Source organism: Haplochromis burtoni, unplaced genomic scaffold, assembly GCF_018398535.1.
Source record: "Haplochromis burtoni strain Fernald_Lab_line unplaced genomic scaffold, NCSU_Asbu1 Contig_109, whole genome shotgun sequence".
NCBI classification, from domain to species: domain Eukaryota; kingdom Metazoa; phylum Chordata; class Actinopteri; order Cichliformes; family Cichlidae; genus Haplochromis; species Haplochromis burtoni.
Window position 1 is genome coordinate 765,003 of NW_024582470.1, and position 18,064 is coordinate 783,066.

Genomic DNA, 18,064 nt, shown 5'->3' on the forward strand with positions numbered 1-18,064 from the left:
TAGAATGCAAGGAAGGGATCTGACTGACTAACCAAGGAATGACACATCTTAAAACATACCCTGACTTTAAAGGGAAATGCAATGAACAAAATTAATATTTTCTTATATTAAAAAATAGAACAAAACAAAAAGAAATTGATGTTGTGAATGAGACAATAAATGTTTACTCAGGAGAGGTAACTTCTCATAGACATCTATACAAGTGGATTTCTTTGTACAACTAGTAGTCAGCCACTGCTGCTGAGAAAATGTGCAGGTTTAAGCTACCTTCACATTTTCTTCACTTGTCAGACCTAAGTGCAATATCTTGTTTTATACAGTCTATATTGGGCTTAGAAGGCACCACTACTGTTCATCAGAAAGAGTCATTTTCTGTACTTTTTGACAGCAGATCAGGTTGAAACATTGCAGGGAGTAAGGAAAAAGGGGAAGAGCAGCAACGGTGAGCTGAGCTGTTAGATGAGGAGCTGCAGGTGACAGTGTGCAGACTTCCAACTTCAAAGTGAGGTAATAAACCCCTTCCACTGTGCATCGCTCTCTGTAGACTATTTTAAAAGATCAGATCACACTAACTCTCTGAATGATGTAACTATTCCAATTAATTCCTTTAAATGACAACATTTTTTTGTTTTGATATCCCCAGAATTCTGTGGCATGTGTTATTAACCAACAAGGGATTAAGCTATTTAATAAAATGGGCTTTAGTTAATAGAATGTTTATCTGGGTAATAGTTTGTGGTAATATTATTATTTTTGCAAAAGCTGTAATATAGAGATAAAGGAAGAAGCAATAGATTGAGAGAGATTCAACCGTTTATCATCTGGTTTAATTAAAATGATTGTATACAAGGTTGCTTATATATTAAAACAGCATATCTTATCACAGGCAATTAGAATACCACTCAAGTCCTTTTCTGTAAGGCTTATTTTGTGCCTAGATACATACACAAAGAGCAAATATTAGAGCTCTGTTGATTCTGAAAGTCTGAAAGCATTTCAATCAAAGGGAAGAAAAAACAACAACACAGGAAGTGACCATCAAGGACAAAAAACAACTAAAATGCAGACACAGAAAAGCAGCATTTTACCTGCGACATGAGCACCAGAGTAAAAATTTAACAGTGCGGGACTATTTAATCATTATTTCCGTTTCTAAATAGATGTTAATGGATTCTACTGTTTGATTTTTTTCTTGGAATGAGAATTGCCTGTTTATGCTTCTAGTCATTAAGCAACCATCTTTGATTCGTACGGAGCCCCGCAGGGGACATGGGAGAAAAAAAAATTAAGCCGGAGTTTTGCGAGATCTCGCAAAACTAACTCGGGATCTCGCAAAAGTTTTGCGAGATCTCGCAAAAGTTTTAGCCGCATTCTTCCCGTTAGCTCGAGACCTACTACAGCCGGGAGGAACACTGCTTTCCCGGCACATCGTGCCTCGACCTCCCGGTCGGCTTCGAGCCGGCGTTCGAAGAATGCGGCTAAAAGTTTTGCAAGATCCCGAGTTTGTTTTGCGAGATCCCGAGTTAGTTTTGCGAGATCTAGTTTTGCGAGATCTTGCAAAAGTCCGTCTTAATTTTTTTTTCTCCCATGTCCCCTGCGGGGCTCCGTAGATTCGTGATGGAGTTTGACAGCAAAAATAATAAGTGCATTTCACAATGTTATCAATGTCCATTACTCAACATATGCTGTTACACTAAATGCACATGCACATTTTCTGTTAGTTGTGAAAATACATTATTGCAGAGGCTCTGGAGCATTGTTTATAATCTACAATATTCTAGTAATGTTTCCATTGTAAATTTAGTAGATTAATTGTGGACACTGTGCAGGGTTTCTTTGTGTTCTGGTTGTTTGACTTGTGAAAGAAATGGAAAAGTTTAATTAGTTTAGCTCCCATTAAGTCTGCCTCATGTTTTACTTGTCAGATAATCGGACCAGTATCACATAGAGGAAGTTTGAAATGTTTACAAAAAAGGTTCATTCTGTTCATCTGGACGTAGCGTTTTCAGTGGGAGAAATGCTTCGTCACTCATCCAAGTGACTTCTTCACTCTCAGCTGACTGCAGAAAAGGGAAAGACCATCTCTGTATCAAGGAGGGGGCCTAAGTGTACATCTTTCACCATCTGACAATGCTGTGATTGCAGCCGTTCAACTCTCTGTGAATGGTACTCATGGATCAGAGACTGAAGAATTCACTTGGATGAGTGACGAAATTTTTCTCCCATTAAAAACGCAACGTTCAGATGAACAGAATCAACCTTTTGGGATCTACTTACCTGGATGATTGAGCATGCATCAAGACACTTTGAAAAAAAAAATCTGTCTCATTTTGTGTTGGCTTATTTTCTCCCACTACACTATTTTACATGTGTGTTGGCAGTTGTGTTGCCAATAAGGTTACATCATTCAGGGAGTTAGTGTGATAAGTTATTTTAGTATTTTGGATCCTAAATGTCATCAGCACACTTTACAGGCAGTAGGTGGAGTTAATAACTGGTACTAACAGCTCAATCGCACTACAGTAAAACTAGGATGAAAACCTCTTAGAGACTAGATGGTTACCAAGTGACTGATTGCAAGCAACTGCGATGACTTCACTGGTCACCTGTTGGTCACCTGTTGGGAGGCAATCTGTCTCGTAACAATCGAGGTGCTACTCAGACTGTTTGCTGTCACACAAAATATGGCAAATAACTGTCATCCAATTTATAACATTGCTAACATGTTGCAATCAGTCTGAGTCAGTCTGCACCAGTGAGCACAACTTGTCTGTGATAAATGTCTTTGCAATAGGGGACTCAGTTGAACCTGTATTCTAGTTATATTCCTTCCTTCCTTCTTCAAATTAACGATTTCATAGGCAACAACAATGCAGCTTCATTACTGCAATTACAATCATTTGGTCACGCAGTCACATGCAGTCTCCAACGAATATCTTTCCTAGTGCGACTGCACCGTTAATGTGTTGGGTTACTCATTTTTCTCTGGAACTAGTCTCCAAGCCTTGTGTAATGTAATGATACAACAACATTAGCTGACTCAGAGTAATACTTACATCTAATTGCCAAGGCCGTGTTCAAAGTGCCTTTAAATGCCTTGTGTGTCAGTACAGACAGACCGCATGTCATTATGGTGCAGCAATCTGCTTCATCATAATAACAATGAATCACTGTCACTTTGGGTTGTTCTCAGTATTAAAGCTTGACTGAAGACTAGATGAGTAAGAACATGTACTTTTATCCGTCTTGACAAAATACAAATACATTTAACAGGAAAATAAATTAGCAGCAGTTTATCAGTGTCCGAACGGCTACAGTCTTCTCTGAGATTAGAAATCAATAGTTCATCTGACGGAGCACATGGTGACGATTCTACAGAGGAGCTAGTGGTACCACATAGCATTCGCCTCTGTCTTCAGGCTCATATTAGTGATTTAGTAGGTAGGCTTTGCTTTCTAACTCCTTTTAAAGGGGAGAAATTGTCAGGTCATGGAGTCATTTATTTTTAAGAGTAATCCATCATAGTAACTACATTTCTTTTCTTTTTTTTCTGCTAACACTTCTGGAACCCTGTCATTTATCATCCTTGGGGACTTGTGCGACTTTCCAAAGGTTTCTGATAAAGCTATGACAGTTTCCATCCAGTAGCCTTCTCGATAATGAGAACCTCAAATGAAACACAAAAAATGGTGTTGTTCAGTTCTGTATTGGAGACATTGCAGTACCAAGATTCAATGGTTCTTTGAAGATATTTAGGAACAAAGTGAATATGGAGTCAAAGACATATGCCTGTGAAGTACAGAGAATATTTCATTAATTCAAAGTAAAGGTCTGTCTTTTCATGCACCAAAGACAAGCTGGTGTTTTAGCATATGGGCAAACTATAAAAGAAAAGACCTGAGTAAAATAGAAGGAGATAAAAAGATAAAACTGCAGTGCTAGAAGATTTTTAACAGTGTTCTGAATCTGTTTTTTTGGAATTACTAATAAGAGTATACTCTAAGCTGGACACAGCTGAAATCCCCTCCTGTGTTTTCTAACATCATTACGGCATTATAGATGACCTGCTGTGAGTAACATGAGCCAAACCATTTGGAAAATACATCCCATGCTTTGAAAAATAAAACCCTCTTGAGAAAGAAATGCTCTCCATTTGGGTGCACCATCTTTTAACTCAACACCACCGAGGCCCGTAGTTTAAAGCAGCCAGAAATCAATGTTACCATTAAATGTTTACAAGCCATCATTAGATTCTTTCGTGTTTTTGTTTGGTTGTGATAGAGCATTAGTTTAAGGATATCCATGAAAAATAACTCCACTTGCTCTAATCACATTTTGCTGCTCTGGTCTTATTTCTCATGAATAGATATTGCTTTAGGAACCTTTGACACTAAAAGGTCTGTCTAATCAAATGCTTTACATTTATCAGATATATGTACTCCAATTATAACATTGTTATGCACTGCAACAGTTGGTTTAGCTATACAGTAATTGCCTCGAATAAATTTGGGTCTACACCTTCAAGGGAACAAACACAGCTAAGATAACCTAAGCTAACCTAAGATAACAGTACAGGCACTGCAATGTCAAGTGTCGAGAAGCTACCAGATTTAATTGGTTTGCCGCCTGTAGAAATGACAATGGACCTTTGCTTGCTCTGTAAGAACAAGCTTTAAAAGTAATACTGTTCTAGGGATAAATGTTAAATTATATAAGTGAAATTCTGTGTTCTGTTTTCTCTCTCTCTCTCTTTTTAAATAAATGAGAACAAAGCACTTTGACTGACACTATATATCAATACAGAGCATGGAATCAAAGGATCAATGAATGAATTGAATATTTCTTTGTACGAATGTAATATCCTTTCCCACATCAAACAAAAACAAGCACACACAACTGCATTTCTGGCTCTGTAAGACTGAACGCATTGGCACACAAGCGCTCACTGATTGTGGGCAAATAATTAGCATATTCACTATTGTAGTTTAGCATGCTAATTCCTCATTTGCATGCTAATAAACGACACAGCTGATGCTGGAAGCAGTCCAGAAGCCGAAGTGTGCGTCAAAGGAAAATATCAACACCAGATGATTCATCCTTCAGGGATCGTAAATGTCACACAAAACTTCAAAGAAAAAAAAAAAGGGAGATTTCAATCTGGAGCAAAATATCGAACTTACTCTTAGTTTGACTCTCAACATTACTTATTCTCGTGCTGCTAAAAATGCCTAGTTCTATAGTTCAGTTCAAAATCACTGAATGCCCAGAGGAGATCAAGAAATGTGCAGATGTCTTTTAAAATACATGATATATGAAGAAGGAAGCTATTGGAACTGATGGAAATACATTAGGTTAAGCGGTTGTAGATGCGCTTTGTGCTACACTGACGAGTAGACATCAAAGAGGCTTTCTACCAGACAGTTATGCAGATGAGTATCCTGATCCAAGCTATCTGAAAACAAGTATTGTAAGTACTTATACACATCACTGTATTTCCAAGCAGTTAAATGCTATCTGTTATGTCAGTATTTGAATGAACTGATACACTATTGTGTAAAAGCAAGTGTTAAGAAGTCACGTTGGTGACATTTAAAAAAAAAAAGGGGGGGGGGCTGTTTGTTTTTTGCTTTTATTAAACGTCAGCTCAGTGAAAGACTGATTTTGTTTGGTGTTTTATTCGTGACGGAGTAGTTTTGAAAATGTCTTGTACTAATACATATTCAGCCAGTGGCATTTCACAGATGATGCCGGGAAACAAAAATTCCATCATATTACGTGGCTGAGTCCAAAACAATGTGGCGTAACAAATGATTCCACAGTCAGAGCTGTAGATGATCCAATATAGAAAGTTTTGCATACAACAACAGCAATCTGTGTACTATATCAAGTGAAAATAACATCAGTTTCAAAAGAGGAAAGGTTGAGATATGCCTTCCAAACAGTTTTTGTCATAATTTTCTCTTAAAGGGAGGTGTAGAAGTATAACGCTGAAAGAGCTAAGTGAGTTGATTTGACCTATGTCACATTTATTTGGAAGCCACTGAGGTGACAAATAACTCTAAGCACCCACTGCCGTTTCCTAGTGCTCTGTGTGTCCACTTGACCTCATTAAGAATATGCTTCACACAGAAACAGCTTTAGTCTTCATGGGACTTTTTCGTGCCTCAATTTCAGACTGCATTACTGTCTGCCTGAGGCAGAAAGGTTCTGACACCCTTATTATCACAATTAATGGGCAATATTCAGCAAACTGAATAGGTCTCTGATGATAACCAAAAACACACATCATTTAAACTCACCTCTCACAGACAGAGGGAGTGCGCTCAGAGTAGAAGACGAATGGGATGAGACATTCGAACACTCCCATAAAAAAGGAAATAAACAATCTGAACAAATGTAAATATCAGCATCATTATCGAGTCTTTTCAGTTCAGATATTTTGTATCATTTGAGGACAGATGATGGATAAAATGATGCCTGGTGGAGCGGAGCGTGAACATCACTGCAGTAATCAGTGCATATTGCTTTTTTATCTGTCAGACCTAAAGTTAGAGAAGGTCAAAAGCAAGTTTTATATATTTTGCTGAGAGCACGTAAGGGCCAAGAGCCTTGTTGTCTTTGCGTTTATATGTCATTCTGATATTTCGTTTTTCATGCACTATTTATAGCTTTTTTTTAAAGATTTTAAAAATCAGGTGGGCGTGCTTCAGTCATGTGTTGGATCCATGTGCTTTTAAAGCTCTGCACACTGAAGTGCCCTATTTGCACAGATGAGGGGACAAGAACAGGAACCAGGGAGCTTGATAGACTGCCCAATTCATGTATCATCATCACCTTTAGATAGTCAAAACACATTACTTAATCACCCTGACAAAGTGCTGACTCACGGGATATGTAACCGTTCCAGTGGGTGAGTAGATGTGGTCTGATGTGGTTTTACAGCACATGACCTCTTCACTGCCTGCAACCTACACTCTCTTTTATGTTGAAGCAGCTTCAGAACATGGGCGAACATGTTTCTTTTGCATATTGTTTTTGTTTTACAATGTAGTACCATGTCATATGCTCTTCTAAAATTCTCACATTTTGCATAATTTTTTACATTTGATCTGTTGGCACTTTTGCTTTTTTTTTTATTAGCAACTGATTTTAACCAGCAGCAAAGTGTTTGACATTTAACACAGGACAGGGTTACTGTCTTGCTAAAGGAAGAGTGCAACAGTACTGGTGATAGCCTTGGTATCAGAGTTACATTCACAGGAACCACAACACCCAGGCTTTCTCACCTTTGGATTAATGGTAATTAGACCATGCAATTGTTTTCAGTCGTGGTTGATTGCTATAGTTACTTTACTATGCTCTTCCCCCAAGCAAAGCTACAGTATACTGAAAAAATTTCTCTAGATTGAGGATCAAGTTTTATCTTTATCATTTTAAAAATGACTGTTAAAGTTTATGGCACAATACCTTCTATCCATCAATGAAGCAGTTTCACACAAAAAATATCCAAAGTTTGCATCAGTGACCTGTCCATTTTATCAAGTGCCACTTAACTCTTTCACGCTGTTATACTATCACATAATATCATGTCCTCTTTTATCTAAAAGATGTAGACACAGCAGCCATGATGATTCAAATATATATTACTGAAAGTGAACATGGAATTTATTATAAACATAGATGTCATAACCAACAGGGCACAGGACTCCAGAGGTTCAGTTAGTGTATTTACAGTGCATGTGAAAAGGGTAACTATTTACAAAATCTTCAAGCAAGGATAATTTCACAATCTTTATTTAGATAGTCCTTGGGAAGGTAAATCTGTTAGTGAATCCAGAGCTTCCGATTGCACATGACCCAGGAACAGTATCTCTGTCACAAAAGGCCTGGCAGGGAAAAACACCAGAGCTTCTGCACAGAGGAGATGACAGGTTAGTAATCTTTGAGGAAACAACAGGAAAGCAGACTTACAGCTCTGCAATGATCTGAGTAATACAGTTATTTCAACATTCAGGCAAACACTGATCATTTAATCCCAGCATAAGTAGCAGCCGCCTGATCAGCAGATGACAAACAGGTGAGGTTGATTGCTCCAGGTGTGCCCAGGAGGAGGACGGAGATCTCGAAAGGACCCCGCCACTGCAAGGTAAGCCGTGGTTCTCTCCAAAATGGAGAGAGAAAGAAAGAAAGGGAAGAGGCCTACAGGATGACTGGAGGACTATTACAGTTTATAACCATTAACAGCATTAAACACTGTGTTCACTGCTATATCATTAAAAAAAACTTCATAACTGCACACTTGCAAATCAGTATGTCCATTCAAAGCTGTGTAGGGAACCTTGAGTGTTTGGGATCTGCACTCATGTTTTCAACACTCACTGAAATGGCAGCTCAGGTGTCTTTATAATCCTATGGCCACGCCCACATAATATCCTTTTATCTCTGTTATCAACTCAGTTAGTTCCATCTCAGTTAGCTTAGAAAAAATAACTTCTAATTTGTTCATTTTTAGATTATTTAGCTACATTGCAGGTGCAGATTTCATGATTCTCTCAAGGCTCTCTCTCACCTCTGCATGACCTCTGTGTCTTTCGTGCATCATATATGATCACTCTAATGGCCGCTTCACATAGAAACTGGGATGTGCTCCACTGACCGTTAGGTTGAGTGAATGGCCTGCAATTTCTGGACTCTGTGCTCTAACTGCACTTGTAATAGTTTGCACATACTCATGGTTTAATATATGGACTGTCATGTTTCTAATGGTTGTGAAAATTTACTCCGTGCCATGGTTGCCACATGTGTGAAGGCTCCTCGTCTGGTGTTCCTGCACTTCAGCATATTTTGCTTGACATGGCAACAAACTATTCGTGCATGGCACAAGCCATGGGACATAATGGGTTTCAGAGTGCAGTGGTGCCATTGGTGTATTGAATGTGAAGGGCCCTTTCTGCTTTTCTTTCTTTACACTTTTAAAATCCCCCCAAGACCCTTCAAACACCAGCAGGTGTCTGTTTCTGCAGAAGCTTGGGCAAATGTGCTTGGAACAGAGACAGTTCCTGTCACAGTGTCAAGGCCTCCTTGAAATCTGTCATCACTGTCACATAAAAAATACACACAGACATGGCAAGTACAGTTTCACAGTATCCAAAAACATTTTTGACCCACATTGGTGGATCTAAAATGCATCTGAAAAGATATGACCCAGAACAGCCCGCAGAAAAATTTGTAGCACATGTAGTTCACCAAATTTCAGGCTAAAATAATTACATTTAGGGAATTGTTACTGCTGTTACTGAAATATCAAAAAATGTTAAATTTGACTCAAACAATATGTAAGGATTAATGAGACGTGCTCTGTGCACAGTATCCCATTCCATTTACAGAAGCTTCTATCTAAATCTCACAAACAAAAGAAGCAATTTGGCTTAAAATTATAATAATAATGTGTATGTGTTAGTCCCCATAGGGAAATAGTTCCTCTGCATTTAACCCATTCACCCAGTGAAGCAGTGGGCAGCCACCAATGCAGCGCCCGGGGAGCAGTGTGTAGGGACGGTACCTTGCTCAGGGGTACCTCAGGGTAGCCGTTCAGTGGAGTTGAACCCCCGACCTTCCGATCATGGGGCCACCACTCTACCTACTGAGCTATCCCTGCCCCCCCTTTTTTTTTTTTTGATGACTGATTTGCTTAATTAATTAAAAGACTTCAAAGAGTCCTGTAAAAACCTTTCTTTGTTGCATCTCTGTATAAACTATACGATATACTGTTCCCAGATTTGTGCTTTAACATGAAAAAATATCGAGGATGTACCTCCTAATGGTGCGTGTCTTTTTTAAAAGCTTCTCCCGCCTGAGGTATTGTCATCAGTCTGCAAAACTATCTTTCAGTTTTCTCCATTTCCATCCTATTCTCCTTTATCTCCTGGGGTGGCCGCTGAACATAAGGAAACATTATTCATCCTCAGACAATGAGCCAAAACTTGTCTCCATGGTTACCAGGTGTGAAGCGGATAATGCCAAAAGCTGTCTTGTGCTTAATCTCTAAGATGTCTTAATTGTGTCATTTCTATCCCTCTGTCTATCTCTTCCTGCCTCCAACGACCTGAACAGGGTTCACGGCTGACACGGTCACAACGAAATCTGACCTCTCTATAACTGAAGCCGTATATACTGGCTGTATTGTGACCTGTTAAGGGATGAGGTCCATTAAAAAGGGCCAAAAATAGCAAATGAGCTCTGTTCAAAACCTATACTGCCCATTCCTTTTGTACTTTAACTAATATTGTATACATTAATTGCAACTCCATTGTGCACACACAGAAAAGCCAATATACACATTCCCTGATCTCTGGTTTCCCAGATGCTAAATTACTTTATATTAGTGTTCATTATTTTTTATATATCAGAGCATTGCATGCATTGGAAAAGGCACAAACTCAGCCACCACTAATAAAGTAAAAAAAACGGGGCTGAAAAAAAGCATGTCAGACCTAGGGCATAGGGATTAAGCTGCTGTACGTTGTTGCAGAAATCTGGTTCTTCAAATCAGATTACATTTGGAAATGTATTGAGGCAGAAATGGTGGCGCTGCACAAACAAGCAGAGTGAAGAATTGAAGGAAGCTGTTGATAACCTTAACCCTCTCAGGCTCAAATTAAGTTTTAGTTGCTAATGCACAACCATGTCCTGCAGTGGTACTTCTGAGTAAAAAAAACTCGTCATAAAATATATATGTGGGGTAATCAGGTTGTTAGTTTTTAACTGTTGCAAATCGGCAACGCCTGCCTCGAGAGGGTTAAAACAGTTGAAAAACATTAAGATAACTGCATATTAACAAAGCAAAAGATGCAAGGAAACACAGTAGTCTCAAATGTAAGGGTGGGCGTTACAGGCTCACCCATGCATTTCTCAGGACTGTGATACTAATAATAGTATCACAGTCCTGAGAAATGCATATCACCAACAAAAAAAGAATCCCCAAAAGACAGGAAAATATCATGAATCATTCAGACCTTTTTATTCACTTCATTGTGCTAATGTGTGTTTTCAACATTATTCAGTTTGAGTCATTTTTAGTATTAAATTGGATCTGTTGTGGGGATGCTATTCTGCTGTGATTTGTTGTTTTCCTGCACAGCTATGATGGGTTATTTCACTTTTAGGCAACTAATACCAGCTCTGGTTTCGCCACAGCTACATGTAAATGGATCAGTAATAGAGCTGGCTGAGTTATTTTGTTGAATGTTTAAAACTGCTTTGCTGCTAATGGCTACTCTAATTTACTAAAAAATGAGAAAATCTACTGATAAATATGGTTCAACTCCATTACATTTTTAAAGCTTGAAATAATATGAATTCGATTTAATTATGTGATGCATTAACTGGAGATATTTGTTCCCATTCTATCGATAATATACATGAGAAAACATTGAGTATGACTATTTGTCCTGTTCCTACAGGACAATGATGACAAATTCATCATTAAGCAAATACACAGCCAGGCGCTTAAATACTAGCTTTTCACCCTAACAGTTGGAAACTTGTTAATAATGTCACATAACAAGCGTTACAGAATCACACAGAAGGCTCATTGTTCTAGACGTGACATATAAAATTAGATCATTATAACTCCCCATTAAGTATAAAAAAAACCCTTCTTGTCTTTAAAGAGCATTAAAGTTAATAACCTTATCAAAGTTTAACCGAGCCTACCTCATGTCACAAAGCAAAACACAAAAAATTGTGTCATCATTAAGTATGTATCATTGTTTTTATTCATCACAGCTTTCAGTAATTGCATTCAGCAAGCTTTTTGAACCAGTGGGCAAATGTTTAGAGGATTGGTATGAAGGTAGAAATATCTTTCTTTAACAGAATTAAACCATATGATGGCTAAAACGTGGTGGTAATCGAAATGTGTTGATTTCCAGAGAAACTGTCAGAAACAGGCACTGATAAGCTTTTGAACATAAAGCCATGAAAATAGTCCCGACCTCCACCGCAGTTAGTGTCACAAGTCGTGATGAGCAGGTAGGCTCATCAAGCACAAATCATAGGCTGCTGGACTGTCCACACTGTGTGTGCTTCCAGCCAAATTGGAGACACACGTCAGTTGCTGTATAAAACCTACGGCTAATTGTCTCTGAAAGCGCACATTTTCATTTAAAAGTCATTTGAAATGCTGCTTTTTTTAGTGCGCATAAGTGTGTGTGTGTGCGTGTGTGTGTGTGCATGAGAGAAAGAGAGAGAGTCTGGCATATCCTGAGTTAGTCCTTTACACTTCAGTATAGCGCCTGCAGTTTCTCAGGCCAGTCATCCATTAAGACTGTGATTGCCGAAGGAGGCCCAGGGTACACTCTGTACTGACACCCTGGTGCCAAAAACAGCAGGCTGATCTCCACCAGCTTCACAGCTTTTTTTTTTCGCTCGCACCATCTCTGTTTGTAAAAATGTTAAGTTTAAGAATAAATAGAGAATCTTTTTGTTCCCCTTTCATTAAACTGTGCCTTGGCATGCATTAATGCGAAACAAGGCCAAAGCATGAAAACTGATTTGTGTTAAAAGTGTTTCAGAAATTCAGGCTTTTCAGCAACTACACACGTGAGCTCTACAAGAAGTGTGACTCTTTAATTAAGAAGAAACCCTGTAGATCAGGCACATTGTTTTGCTGAACAAGTTACATTTGAGCTACTTTTATCCAGCATTTTTATGAATATCCTTCTTTCTTTCTTTTTAATAAATTAAATTGCAGTGGTTAGCTGCTATCCAAAAACAATCAGTTTAATAGTATTTAAAAAAAGAAAACTACATACATCAATTGACTTTCAGGTTACAATAATTCCTATTATACTGGGAATTATGCTGGAATAATAAAAGCATTGATCTAACTTCACTGGTTTACTTCCGCTCTTTTAGAGTACCACTATCAGGCTGACTATCTGACTGTACTCCAAAAAAAAGCCTATGTATATTAATCCTCTTATTCCCCAGCTCCCAAATAATTAGTCTGCACTCTAAAAATAAAGTCCTGATGTGAAGATATATATATAGATACATAGAAATGAGTAAAAAGGTGGTCAGGCAACTTTTTAAAGCTCAGACTAGGTGTGGAACACTTTATAATTAGATGCACTTTATGTGTTTTGTGTAATTTTAGTAACACTTTGCACCACAGCGTTTGATGATGCTCAACCCTGCCTTTCATCTCTGTTTCATCCTCAGTATTAACTGGAGCAGAGCGGAAGCTGCTTTCATATGTTTCTAATTTTATCTTTTGAATTCAAATTCATTGTAGCAACACTCTGACTGTCATTCATAATGCTCACTTCACAATACAGCAAATAACCTGCTGGAAGACAAGACATAATGGCTAACATCACAGCCTCTGTGACAGGGCTTCAATTTAAGCCTTTTCTCAATTGAAAATCTGTAGTTGTGTCAGATGTTAAGCGCTGTCAAATATTACGTTTGATGACAAGCTCTGATAATTCCTGTTCCCCCCTCTATCTGTGTGGCACAAAAAAACATCTTATTGTAATTCAAATGCACTGAATGTACATCAAAGTGGCCCGCTTCTACTGGTTTTTATGAACATATTAGCGAGCAGCATGGCATCGCAGCACATATGGAAAGAGAAGGCGACAGGAAATACAGCAATAAAAATAAACAGCTACTAAACACTTGGCATATACATTTTTTTTTTTAAATTCAATATGGGTGCCTATTTCATCAGCATGGCCGTGTAATAATGCTGTGGCAGTTTTACAGCCAAGTGAAACAGGCGGTCAGCTGAACAGGATGACATCCATGAAATTCATTACGAGCGTGACAGCACCATGAAAATAATTCCCCAAGCTAATGAGTGGTAGGGAAGCAAGTGTTTGAGCGATCTGGACTGTGAAACAGGACATGGGCCATCTGCAATGACTGACTGGTGTTTACATGGCAGGAGATGCAAAGACGTTAGTGCCAGACGGGCTAAACACAGATACTAAGCCATGAGATGAAGTCCCCAATCCAACATCACCAAACTGGACTGAGATCAGTCTGAGCACATGGCTTCAACAGTGCAGGTTTGTATTGGTGAGGCATTAAATTATTTCAGACTTGTAGAAATTATTATAACATTACAATAAAATGTTCTTTTTAAATTATATTTTATACTTGAACTGTTCTTTTCCTATATTATTTTTCTTGGTGTTTTCTTGGTATCCTGATTTTAATCTATGCTTTTAAAAAGCTGTTGGAGTTTAATTATACAGTAAACATACAGAAGCTGCAAACGCATCAAAACTGTCTGTTCAAGGATGCTAATTAAATATATCGCAACACTGAAGCGATTAAGTGACCACATGGCGTGTAAATCTGACTCTGTTATTATCTGAGTATAATAATCCAAAACCGAATCTGAAAAACATTTCTCCCTTTTTTGGTGTTGAGTTTAGTAATGATCCACTCATTATATGTGTTACTGTTTGGATAACTAAAGTCTCCCAATAATTTTAGCACTTTAAAATTTAATAAGCTGCCAGTTCTTATAAAAATTATGTAAACTTGTCTTAGAAAAACTTAGAAAAACTAAGTACATTTCACTTAAGGTACCCAAGTTAGGGCAACTTGTTCATTATGAGGACACAACGTATTAAGAATAATTGCTTTTTATAAACTGCTGGCAACTTTTAGGTTTTACAGTGAACAAGCAAGAGAAAGGTCAGGCATAGTCTTACTCTTAAATGCCACCGACATCCTGCAGAGAAGATTGTCCCTTTCTTTTACTTCTAAAACATCTTGTGTGATTAAATGAATTAACTAAGCATATTTGATAGCTTAAGTTACATCCATTAGTGTCGCCAGACAGCCTGTTAGTTTCCAGTGATTAGAAGATGCTGTCCTGAGCTGAAAAACCTCCCTGTAGCAAAACAAACGATATGCACTAAGTAGGTTAGTATTGATTTCACATGGGCTGTCCCCACATAAATAAATCTGGCCCATTGTAGAGGGAATGAGGGGGAAAGGAGAAAAAGTTCAAACTTTAGAACTACAATAAGTCTGATGATTTTCTTCTTATAAATATAGAGGCTTTGGCTATGTCTGGAAATATATGTTTGTGGTGACAGCAGAAGGGAAATGAGCTGTAATCATACTAATTAGAGCTTTAGGCCTCGTGCTCTGTAGGCAGCCACAGCTTATATATGCACACATGCAAACATAAATAAATAAATACACATTATTTATAGGAATTATGTACACTCATCAAATTCAACAAGATGTTAAAGACATTCCTCAGAGATTTTGGTCTTTACTGCTGCAGATTTGTCACATGTGCATCCATGACTACTACATCCCAAAGGGGCTCTACTGGTTTGAGATCTGGTGACTGTGGAGGGGATTTGAGTACAGAGAACTCATTGTCATGTTCGTGAAACCAGTTTGAGATGATTTCAACTTCGTGACATGGTGTTTCATCCTGTTGGAAGCAGCCATCAGATGATGGGTACGCAACACTCAGGTATCCTTTGTCATTTAAATGATTATGATTTGATACCAAGAACCCAAAATGTCTGTAAAGAAAATATCCCCCGCACCAGTACATCACTACCATTAACCTGAACTGTTGGTACAAGGCAGGATCGATCCGTGCTTTCATGATGTTTATGCAAAGTTCTGACCCTATATCCAAATGTCACAGCGAAATTGAGGCTTTTCAGACCGGATCAGATCTCCTGTTGCTGTACCTGCTTCAGCATTAGACACGCTTTGCATTCAGAGCATCGAGGTTCAGCATGCCTTGGTTGTGACTGGTGGTTATTTAAGTGAATTTTCTCCTCCTATTAGCTCAAAGCAGTCTGGCCATTCCTCTCTGACCTCCTGCATTAACAGGGCATTTTCACCCAGAGGACTGCTCACTTTTATTTGTGCTTTTCCTACAGATGATTGTGTGGGAAAATCCCAATAGATCCGCAGACCAGCTCATCCTGCACCAATAACCATGCCAAGTTCAAAGTCACTTAAATCGTCCTCATTTTGAAACTCGATTTGAACTTCAGCAAATCGAGTAGGTTGTCTTGATCATGTGCTTAATGCATTAGTTGCTGCAGCATGATTGGCTGATTAGATACTTGTGTTAATGAGCAGCTGAACAGTGGGGAATAACCACTAGCACTTATAAGCTCCATGGATGTTTACTTTCGGGGAGCTTAAACGGATGGTAAAGGCAGTGATGAGCCCATTAGTTATTACCGTTTCTCAAACCTTCTGTGGTGTCTGCCAGAGTCATATAATGGTCTTATATGACCACAATTGTTTGTGCTTTCGATCTTAGGATGAGAGTGTGAGGAGGGCAAAGCCACCAATAAAACCACTTTACTGCCACTTCACTGTGACGAGAGGCTGCTTTAACTGTCAGCAGCTTCATTCAGTTACTACATTTGAGGAAGGACATGCGGGACAGAGAGACAGTAACAAAGAATTGAATCCAGAACTGTGAAGGTGAAAAGAGACAGAGTGGAAGAGAGGTGCTAAATCTGGACAGCAGGGATTCTTTTTTTAAATAAAAAAGATATATGACAAAAAAGAGAGAAAAAGAAAGGGGAAGGTAAAACAATAACAAACGATGGAAAAAATATTTAAAAATTATGAGAATATTTTTACTTTTAAACTGTTTAACTTTGTCTGCAAAAACACTCTATGTGAGTCACTTATGATTAAAGACATTACTGCACAATTTTCATATGACTATGAAGATTTGTCACATGGAAAGAATAATATATGCTACAGTACAGTATTAAATTATCATATTAGACAAATTGAAAAAACAATATAAAGCAAAAGCAAAGACTGTAGCAGCCTGAGAATAATTCATTTTCCCTTTGTTTGTGATTTAACATGCTTTTTTTTTGCTAGTCAGCAAATGCAAATTTTTGTGCACCAGTTAAATAAATAAATCATACAACTAAAGAGAGAAGACATAAATAAAACCAATGTAAATGTTAAATGTGACACAAATTTAAACAGTAAGCAAAAATTAAATACAGTGACCGTGCCATATACAATACATGCGTTTGGGAAATGCACTGAGTCCGTTTTTGGCAACAAATATCACAGTAGGTTCATGCTGGCATGCATGTTGTCTACATCTTGAGACTTTTCTTTTTCACAGATCAAATAACGGTCATTTCTTAATGACTTTTGCACATGCCGCATGCCCCCACATCTGCTGTTACTAAGTTTAAACTATGCAAAGCAACTGCAAAATAAATTGTATCTTTTTGAGTATGAAAACAAGTCAAATCTGTTCATATCACAGAGTCTATGTGGCGTACACATGCGTTGTGGAAACACATACTTCGATGAAGCAGAAATAGAGTGTGCTGCTAATTATCTCTGACGTGTCGGTTTGTTACAGGGATGTGTTGATTTGCCACAAGGACCAAACACCCACGTATCACACAACTTTCTTTCTTTGTTTTTGGCCTTCTGTTTTTTCCTTCTCCAGTCCTGTAAAACTTGTCTTCAGTTTTAGCTATAAAGGCTTCAAACTGTACACCATCAATCAACACCTTATTTTTAAGTATTCACACATCCTTTCCACACTGGAGCGCAACATCTGATTCATTGTGAATGGAGCGTGTAATTAAAACGGAAGCTTGTCTGCTCCTGGCTGTCGCTCTTTGCTGCGCTCTCATCTCAACATCACTTTGACACGCATTTACTGGCCTGCTACCTTAACACCCGTCTGTCAGTAGTGATGATATGCTGTTAACTGCATGCACTTTGCATGAGAAGTGGGGGTCATGCATAGAAGTTGGATTACATTTTTTTTTTTAAAGATTGGACTGTCAACCAGTTAGGGGAATATATTACATCACTAATGTAAACTGATATTTTCAAACAAAATCTGAAAAACATAATTTTTTTTTCTCCCATCAGCTGATTTCCACCGTCTAAATCCACAGCACATGCAGGCAACTAAATTATTCTGTTATGCATTATTAGGTTTTGGTAATTGTGTGCATATGTGTGTCTGTGTGTGAGAGAGAAAGAGGCAGAGAGTTATGTTTTG